Source organism: Artibeus jamaicensis, unplaced genomic scaffold, assembly GCF_021234435.1.
Source record: "Artibeus jamaicensis isolate MK-2021 breed Jamaican fruit bat unplaced genomic scaffold, CSHL_Jam_final contig_834, whole genome shotgun sequence".
In the NCBI taxonomy this organism is placed as follows: domain Eukaryota; kingdom Metazoa; phylum Chordata; class Mammalia; order Chiroptera; family Phyllostomidae; genus Artibeus; species Artibeus jamaicensis.
Window position 1 is genome coordinate 3,409,589 of NW_026521981.1, and position 8,926 is coordinate 3,418,514.

The window sequence follows — 8,926 nt, forward strand, 5'->3', positions numbered from 1 at the left end:
CGATTCCGATTCAGGGCACATGCCTGGGTTGCAGGCCAGTTCCCATCAGGGGACTCACGAGAGGCAACCATACATTGATATTTCTCTCCTTCCCTTCCCCTCTAAAGATAAATAAATAAAATCTTAAAAAATAAACAAATACATATTTTCAGCTTTGTTTTAGAAATCAAACTGCTAGCATTAATAGTAAGTCATAAACCTAAACAAGTATAACTCAGGGCTCATTTAGCAATAATTCTAAAAACTAAATGAGGAACCAGAACTACATCATTAAAAAAATAATTTAACAATCTAAGTACTGATACTTAATTTCTGTGTTCTGGATTTCAAATTAGACCAGCATTCAAGAAATTATTTAAAATCCCATTTAAACAGACAACTATGCAAAAATACTATCTAAATTATCTGTACTTTCCTCCTCAAAATTTCTTTTATTTGTCATAATTACAAAAGTGACCCACATACATTACCAAAAAACTGGAAGAAGGGAAAAAAAACCCTCCCACAATCCCAATTACCCAGAAACAAACCACTGCTAAAAATCCTGGTATATCTGCAACCACCCCAGCAAAATCTTATTCAGAAAAGAGTCATCAACAGACACTAAATCTCAGAGAGGAAGGTCTGACTAGGAATGGAATATTTACACAATCTCAAACCATCTCCCCACAAATTACTTAATAATGGCAAAATAAGAAACACTAAGTATATACAAGGGAGAAACTACTTAACCCTTACCCAAGCAATCAAAATGAACATATGGGTAAGGAGTAAAAGAAATCAAGTGCCTCCAGATGACGAAAACATATATTACTAGTATTCCAGTCAAAAATGCAAAATCTGAATCTAATTATGAAGAAATCTTAGACAAACCCAAAATGAGGGGCACTGTACAAATACCTAGCCTGCCACTATCACAAAAGACAAAGAAAGGCTAAGGAACTCTTCTAGATTAAAGGAAATTAAAGAGACCTCAGAACAAAGTGCAATCTGTGATCCTGGAGTAGCTAGTGTACCAGAAAAAAAATGCTAATAAAGGGCATAATTGTGACAATTGATGAAAATGGACTATGGACAATAGACTAATGTGTTACATCAATGCTAAATTTCCTGAATTTAACCACTCTGGTTACCTAAAATATTTGTTCTTACAAAATGCATATGAAACATATTAAGGGCTATAAGAGGGCATGGTAATGTGCAATCTACTCTCAAATGGCTCAAATTTGTTTATATATTTTTTAAAGATTTTATTTATTTATTTTTAGAGGGGAAGGAGAGAGGGAGAGAAACATCAGTGTATGGTTGCCTCTAGTGCGTCCCCTGCTGGGAACTGGCCTGCAACCCAGGCATGTGCCCTGACTGGGAATCAAACTGCAATCCTTTGATTCGCAGGCTCGTGCTCAATCCACTGAGCTACACCAGCCAGGGTAAATTTGTTTATAGTTATGCAGAGAATGATAAAGCAAGTGCGACAAAATGTTTTTAAAAAGGGGGATATGGGTTAAGGGTACAAGGGATGTTTTGTACTATCCGTGCAACTTTTCTGTAACTTTAAAATTATTTGAAAATAAAAAAATTGTAAAGCCCTGGCTGGTGTAGCTCAGTGAATTGAGCACAGGCCTGGGAACCAAACAACCACGGTTCGATTCCCAGTCAGGGCACATGCCTGGGTTGCAGGCCAGTTCCCAGCAGGGGACACACAAGAGGCAACCATACATTGATGTTTCTCTCCCTCTCTCCTTCCCTTCGCCTCTAAAGATAAGTAAATAAAATCTTTAAAAAAAAAAATTTTAAGTGGTTATTTTAAAAGCATCCCTAAACATATAAATGTATATTTTTATATAAACAGAATTATCAGTTTGATTCTAGTTAGTTTAGGAGACCCTCCCAAATACATCTGTGAAAAAAGTTATTAATTTACAGATTAATTAGAAGTGTCGTTCTCTTGCTGTCCATCCAAGGAAACAACCCACCCTCCACACATACACATACACACACAACTACATACATACCCTATCCCAACTAGTTACAGCTAATTAGAAGGATCAAGACGGAGAACAGTGAGCGGCTCTCTGATACTTTGCCAATTCTTGAGGCCCAATTGTACATTCTTCAAATTAATTGTGAGATTTCCCTATAATTTATAACTAATCTTAAACTAGTTAGAGATTATTTATTGCTTGTAGCCAAATAAACCCTATAACAACAGGCTTTTGAAAAACAGAAATAAATGGTGCCAAACAAATGGTACTTAATCTTCTGTCTGTGTATGTGTGCAGAGGGATAAGTGGTGATAGAAAGAGACTTGACTTGGTGTAGTGACCACACAATACAATGCACAGTTGATGTATTACAAAACTGCACACCTGAAATACACATAATTTCATTAACCAATGTCATCCCAATAAATTCAATAAAAACAAAAACTGTTTTGGTAGGGGCTTAATGATAAGATGTAACAAGGCTGTGTCAATTCAACCAATTATGCACCTTCCTTTAAAGAGAAGCAGAAACAGAATTCCAAAAGAAACAATCTTATTTTTTGGTGAAGAGTAACTTTGTATCAGACTAACAGACTAACCTCAGACACCACACCCCACTTCTCCATCAATTTACGCTATTGAAGCTCAGTCCTAAATCATTCGCATCAAGAATCTTCCCGCCCTGGCTGGTGTAGCTCAGTGGATTGAGCGCAGGCCTGTGAACCAGACAATTGCGGTTCAATTCCCAGTCAGGGCACATGGCTGGGTTGCAGGCCGGTTCCCAGCAGGGGACACATGAAAGGCAACCATACATTGATGTTTCTCTCCCTCTCTCCTTCCCTTCCCCTCTAAAGACAAATAAATAAAATTAAAAAAAAAAAAAAAAAGAATCTTCCCATCTTCTGGCACATCATTGAAGAGGAAATGGGTTTTCAAATTCCTGAACCCTGTCTTTCTTTAAACAACATGGTAAAACCAGGTATGAGCAATTCAAGGTCTCTCTGTAAACTCAAAAATAGAAACTATTAAATTTTATCATTAGTCTGTGAAATAAGAACATATTAGAAGCACTGGCTGGTCTGGTATGGTTCAGTGGATTGAGTGCTGGCCTGAGAACCGAAAGGTTACTGGTTCAATTTGGGGGCATGCAAGAGGCAACTGATAGATGTTTCTCTCCTTTTTTTCTCTCTCCCTCTCTTCTCTTAAAAAAAAATTTAATTAAAAAACATATAAATTAGAAGATTGTATCTTTTTCATAAAAAGTCTCCTGATGTGTGAACTTCGGAAAAAACAAACTATTTTCCTGACCATAAGAGTAATAACAATTACTTCTTCTAATCACATTCCTCACTTTTTGCTAAAAACCAGACACTAGGCTTCACCTTATTCTTAGACCAATAGTGGAAAAAATGGAAATCTGGGTAAATTCTATTTAAGTCTTTAAGTAAGAATTATGTTTTCAGTGTCCTTTGAAGACAAAGTCAACACAGATCTAAAAAATTAAAAATTTTTCTGGTCTCAGATAAAATGTTAGATAACATAATTATGTGAACTTGAACTTTAAAATTACAGTATAGCTACTACTAACTAATTCAATTTCACTGTTATATCACTATGCTTTTTGCCACAAGCTCAGGCCTTAAATGCTGCAACCACATAGGCTATATAACACAGGTGTGATTACTCAATATTATTTCTCAATAACAAACTTCAAGACCAAGAATGTTTACTACTTTGGATTAACTGTAAATTGAGCAATCATCTAAGACTTGCTAGAAAACTCTTCTTCAGTTGTATAACTAGAAAAAAGAAAGCTGCACAATCATTTGTTTCTCATGTTGATCTGTACACAGGTCCTTTTTTAAACCTAGATTTCACATTTGAGAATTTAAATGTGAGTTTTAAAGTGCAAAAATAAATATTTAATTAAAAATAATCTGTGACTGACCTGTTGCACTGACCAACATCAAAACAGTTTAGGTAAATAACCAAATCAGATTTTTTAAGAAGTCATAAAGTTCACCCAAAATACAAAAATGGCTTTCCTAAACTTCTAAGAATAAAATTTTATTTATGAGCTATACATAAGGGGAAAAAAACTGATCTCATATTCAGTGAAACATAAGACTACTATTCTCTTGACTCTGATTTACATAAAAAAGCACAAGTTACCAATGATTAATACAAATCTTTTCATATCCTTAAAGACACAAATAAATTTAACTTAGCCTGAGTTACCAGCATTTAATTTTTAATGTAGCATTTAGCATAAATGTTCATAATAACAACAAAAATTATTTTGGTTAATTCCTACCTTTTTATAAAATACTAATTGCAACAGCAATTTTTTTATAGTTAAATACCATCTACTTCAAATTTACTGCACTTAAAAACAATTTCAACCACTAATATTACTCTTTCATATTAAATAAATTTTTAGATAATACAAAAATATTATCCTTTCAATATTAATAAAAAATGTAGTCTCTAAGTATTCCCCTAACTTGTATAAGTTAGAAAAGAGACAGTGAGCCACTGCAGTATTAAACCCAAGCCTAAAAGTCAGCTAACATTTATACAGCAATATCGCAAATAGTATCCTTTTTATTTTGCCAGTGAACAAACACAATATTACTGTAAAGTAAAAATAATTCTATATTTAACATTAAAAAGTCTCACTGGACTCAAGTATTTAAAATAGTCCTCTGATCACCATGAATGTTTGAGATGTAAATGTGTTCACTTAAACAAAAGCTGTAAATTCAACAAAAAATTGGGTACCTACCATCTGCTAAAAAAGTTATTATACATTATTAAAATATTTTTAAAATATAGTGTCTTCTATAAAAATTCCATTGTAATATTTTTTAAGCAGTTTTTGAAAGCTCTTCAAAGTACAATTGGTTTTATACATTTCAAAGACACAATGGCAGTACACATTTAATTCCCAGTAGTAAATTCCAGAAAAGCACAGCTTTAGGATATACATAATACACTTTTAAAAATAAAACCATAGGTTTAAGAATTTGATGAATGAAAATAGGTACATTATCCTTAGAAATAAGAAACCAATTTAAGAAGTTATCATTTTGATAAGAACATAAAGGTATGTATGCAGGGAGAATTTCTCCTATCAACTGGCTTTTCTCTTTACTTCTTTATTTTTAGATCCAACAAGTCTTAGAACTTACTGTGGTATATATGGTAAAAAATTTCTGACTAGAAGCTGTGAGGAAGATAGAGAAGCCAAAATTTTTAGGAGAGTTATCGGAGACCTGAAAAACTGAAGAAAAATGGAGAAGCCATGTAAAAGGTTCTAAACTTAAATTGAAATCAAAGGGATCCTATAACTCATACTGACAACAAAAGGAAAGTATGATCAAAATGCAGTTTCTAAAAATGAAATTTACTCTTCAATTACATTATGATTTTCTATAAATCCACTTAAACAGATAACTAATGCCTCAAATGCAGCTATCCTAAGAACAAAGACCATTTGACTAGTTTTCCCCCAAGGGACCAAACCTTTCAAAACTCTGACAACTAAATTAATGCCTAACCCTTTAAAAAATTTACCTCAACAATCCTAACATAAAACATAACCAACTGGGGTGTACATTAATAAAAAAACAAACATTTATAGCCATGTTATTTATAAAGTAACCACTTAAAATACAGTGCAATATACTAAAAAAAGCAAGCCTCATTTTACAGGATCCAAAACATTAAAACAAAAAGAAACAAAACCAAAGCAATGAAGCAAGCCAATATGAAGAAAAGTAGTAGAGTGAAGGCAGCTTTTCTTATAATTTCTAACTTGGTGTTGTTTGAACCAAATAAATCCAAATGCTTTATGTGTCTAGGCCTGACCAAGGTCACTATCAAGAAAAACATGGTATACACAGTGTTTCCTTCTATGGCTACAGTAACTAAATTTCCCATATTAGATAGTAAATTTAAAGTACCAACCTCTTTAACCACTTAGTCTTTAAAATGCACAATCTTAATACAACAGTTAAGGATCTAGATTTACATGATCAGTCAGCATATTACAAATCCCAACACAACTCAACATTTCACTTTATAATAAATATTTCAGAGACTCTAAGTAAGGTTATGTGCTTAGTCTTCCATGATAAAACTCCCTGTGCCAGTTATCTCTACAATTATCTTACAGCATGGAAACTTGTGAATCTAGTTCATATATGAACTTCATGATTCTCTTATCCCACTGTAAATATTTTAGAGCATAATTTACAATAGAATAAGAGAATCATGAAAGGGTGTATACTCTCCAACCTTTTTAAGTATTGCTGGATTGAAAGGCACTCATCTTTCAGTTGCTTCACAATGAGAATGGTCATTAAATGCCATTAATTGCCCACTCATATCTCACTGCTTAGTTCAGGCCAAAAAGATCAAATCAACCTCCCACTAAAGAGGTGAAATCATCATTCACACTTTAAAAAATTCAGTTAACAACAACATTTAATTTTCTGCCTCAATCTATAACATGCTGAAATTAGCACAAAGTGAATTCAAGACCCTATTACAGTGTGGCTTTTATTTAAAGTCAATTAAAACTGACTAAATTCCACATCCCATAATACATAAATGGGCATGCGGGGGGGGGGGGTGCGAGGGATGAAGAACTAAAACCTTTACCTACATAATTATGATAGTATTCCATAAGACAATATTAAAAGGCAGCAAAAGCATGGAGCTTCATTTTTATCAAACAAATACAGAATTAACGTACAAAATTCTTAAGGAACATATGCAGAAAATGAATGCAAAATTTAATAGTGAGAAAAACAAGTGTCTCCACACCCTGTGAAGTAACAGGTTTAGGCTTGTTTGTACAGCTCCCTAAAAATTAATGTGAGGGAGTACAAAAGCCGAAATTCACAAAATTGGTCAAGAGATGGATGAGAAACAATTTCACTCCAGATCAAAACGTCTAGTCATACAAAATAGGTTGCCCTTACACACTTACTAAACATTTTAACTTACTTTGGTATACTGACTAAAAGATGCTTGGATTAAACTGAACAAAAACTATTATTTGTCCCCGAATAATTTTTTTAATGTTTAATTAAGAGTACCTAGCCTCACTATTGAAATTTCTAAGACTACTTGAGTGTTATTTTTTCCCAAAGTGGTGGGAAAAAATATTTGCCTCTCAGGAAAAACCAATAAAATCAATAAACTAAAACCCAGCATTGCAATTTGCAGTAAAATCAACACATTTTTGTAAACAGTTTAGGGAAGAAAAAAAGCCCAGTCTTTCCATGTAAACATAGTAAGCCTGTAATATGCTGCAGACAAACGCACTGCATGGGGTGTGGAGGACCCGAGCTGATTAGATTACCACAACATCAGCCTGGGGCCGCCATTTTTAGAATCTGTAAAGGACAAAAGAGGGATATTTCACTTTTTACTCCCCATCTTGGAAATTAAAGGGAAAAACGGGCTATTTTCCAATTAGGTATTGGTATCTCCAGCCTAGAACTGAATGCGCCTCACCTAATTCCCTCCAAGGTCTCCAGAACTCCAAACACTTTACATTATTCACATCACTAAAAAGGGGCGATCAGAAAAAACGGGGTTTAGTCTAAAGCTAACTCTAGCGATCTCTCTTTGACTTTAAATGCTATCATTTTTAAGACAGAGTCTTAGCAAGAACGGGTCTCCACGAAACTAAGGGCAGTGGAAGAGAGCACTCCGGATTGTTTTTTCGCTCCCTCCTCCCCCGTTTAGCACAGTGAACCGTTTGTTTCTCTTCTGTGTCTGCTGCCAGTGTTTGTGCCAATTCCTTGGTCAAAATAACCTTTTCTGAAATGTGCCATATTGTGGATTCTAGGGCTCCAGTACAGTAAAGGACAGCGATAATCACAAGAGGAGTGGGGGAGGAGACTGAGAAGGCTGGGTACGGGGGTGACCACCTCAGGGGCGGGTTTACCTTCTCTCCGAGAGGATGAGAAGCCGTCTCGTTCTCCCACAAAGGGAGCTAGAGACCCAGGTCGTTCTCTTAACCCCCTCCGTACTGATGATAAAATTATACCGGAGGCTGCCAGTGAATAAAGGGAAGAAGAAAATGAGGCCTAGACGGCTTTTTAGCATCTAAATGAGATGCGGTGGAGGGAAGGGAGGGCTGGCAGCTCCCGGGACCACTCCGACACAAACCCTAATAGTCACAAGCCTCTCTCCTCACCCAAGCAGCCTTTACCCGATGCCAAGGAGGAGTACACCCCCTCCCTAACTCCCACTCTCAAGGGGGTTTAACTGCCAGTTTCTCCTTCCCCAACCCTAAAACCCGCCATAATGCTCCCTTTCTAAGGAGAGGGAAGAGAAAGGATAAATTCTATTCCAATAAGCAAAGTCTTGCCCCAACCGAGACATCTGAGAGTCAACTCTCCGAAAGGATAAAGGGGGAAGGCCCCTTCCCCCTGGAAACACACGTCCCTTCACCCCGCAAGCCCCTTGAACTCCCAAAGAGACGACAGGCACTGACCTGTGCTGTTTACACACCAGAGACCCGAACCCCGTTATTTGTTCGGCCACCAAGCAGTCTCTCCACACCTCCACGATCAGACGACCACCCGACAGCAGACACTGCGGACAGAGGACCCGGCTCCACACACCCCCTCCCCAAACAGCAGCGCGCAGCCTCTTCAGCAACCGAGGAGTAGGGGAGGGGGCACTCCGGCAGTCAATAGGAACGCAGAGGCGACGGCGAGGCTGCTCAAAGTGTCTATGCCCCTTCTGTTGCCGCTCCCGAGCTCAGGTACGGTCTCCGATTCGGCCCCCTGCGCCCGCTCAGTGTCACTGCCTCTTGCTCTGGGAAAATGGCGGCGACGGCGGCGGCGGCCGCGGCGGCGACGGCGGCGGCGGCCGCGGCGGCGGCGGCCAGTGCACGGGGCCCGCCCGCCCCGCTCCGC

General features: G+C 37.1%; 1 protein-coding gene across 3 annotated transcripts in view; it reads right to left on the reverse strand.

The window, feature by feature from the left end:
* Window positions 1-8,874, reverse strand: part of KMT2E (lysine methyltransferase 2E (inactive)) — a 95,903-nt gene extending 87,029 nt beyond the window's left edge. For all 3 annotated transcript variants that reach the window (XM_037164923.2, XM_037164922.2, XM_037164921.2), the window contains exon 1: window positions 8,500-8,874. The gene's annotated coding sequence lies outside the window, so the exon portion shown is untranslated. The remainder of the gene's footprint in view (window positions 1-8,499) is intronic.
* Window positions 8,875-8,926: the final 52 nt, after the last annotated feature.